A 1,475-nucleotide genomic window follows, 5' to 3' on the forward strand; every position below is an offset into this window, starting at 1 on the left:
GGGTGGGGCGAAGATATTTGGCAAACTGGATCTCGCCCAGGCTTATCAGCAGTTGCCGGTAGACGACGCGACTGCTGAGGCGCAAACGATTGTGACCCACAGGGGGGCGTTTCGAGTGAAGCAGCTACAATTCGGGGTGAGCGTGGCACCGGGGCTTTTTCAACAACTGATGGACTCTTTGCTTAAAGGAATCCCCGGCGTCACCCCCTTCTTCGATGATGTGCTGATTGCCGCTGCGACGCCGGCCGACTTCGCGGACCGCCTCCGCACGCTGCTCCAGCGTTTCCAGGATGCGGGACTAAAAGTGAAGCTGTGCAAGTGCCGGCTGGGGGTGCCATCCATGGATTTCCTGGGGTTCATGGTAGACGCGGACGGCCTCCACCCGACCAGGGACAAGGTCAAGGCTATTGTGGAGGCCCCACCCCCCCAAATCCAAAGCGGAGTTGCAGGCGTTCTTAGGAATCCTCAACTTCTACCACGCCTTTCTGCCCCACGAGGCGGCGGTAGCGGAGCCCCTGCACCGCCTTCTGGACAAACAGGCCTCCTGGGTATGGGGGCCCCGCCCGGCGGCGGCCACGTTCCATAACGTCAAGGGACTCTTGATCTCAAACCCGGTCCTGGCCCATTTCGACGAGACTCTGCCGGTCGTCTTGGCGTGCGACGCATCTCCTTAAAGTGTTGGGGCGGTACTGGCGCATCGTCTCCCCAACGGCTGGGAAGTCCTGGTTGCGTACTACTCGCACACCCTGTCGGCGGTCGAGCGGAATTACGCACAGGTCGATCGGGAAGGACGAGCCATTGTTGCAGGGGTCAAGAAGTTCCACGACTTCGTTTACGGCCGGCCTTTCACCATTGCAACAGACCACAAACCTCTCCTTCGACTGTTGGCGCCAGATCGACGGACGCCCCAGATCATATCACCCTTGGTGTTGCGTTGGTCCATTTTCATGGCGGCCTACGATTACAAGCTACAGAACCGCCCTGGGAAAGCGATGGGCCACACGGACGTGCTGAGTCATCTGCCCCTGCCAGAGGGGGTGGAGGACCCAGCCCCAGCGCACCTCGTCCTGCAGATAGAGGGTCTTCCCGAGGCACCCCTACAGGCCGTGGACATTGCTCGCCGCTCGGCCCGGGACCCCATCATATCCAGGGTGATGGGCTGGGTGGTGAGGGGATTGCCAGGGAAGCCTGAGGGCCCCGAGTTCACGGCATTTACGTCCTGCAGAGATGAGTTGTCGGCACACAAAGGCTGCTTGCTGTGGGGCGACAGAGTGGTGGTCCCCGGCACCTTACGGCAAAAGGTCCTCAAGGCCCTACATGAAGCACATCCGGGCATCGTCAGGATGAAAGCCCTCGCGCGGAGCTACGTGTGGTGGCCCGGCATCGACGGGGAAGTCGAGGCTTGGGTGAAGCGTTGCCAGACCTGCCAGGCCGTACGACCCAGCCCCCAGGGGGCTCCAGCACAGTCATGGGAG

Source organism: Gekko japonicus, unplaced genomic scaffold, assembly GCF_001447785.1.
Source record: "Gekko japonicus isolate JY-2015 unplaced genomic scaffold, Gekko_japonicus_V1.1 scaffold792, whole genome shotgun sequence".
Taxonomy (NCBI): Eukaryota; Metazoa; Chordata; class Lepidosauria; order Squamata; family Gekkonidae; genus Gekko; species Gekko japonicus.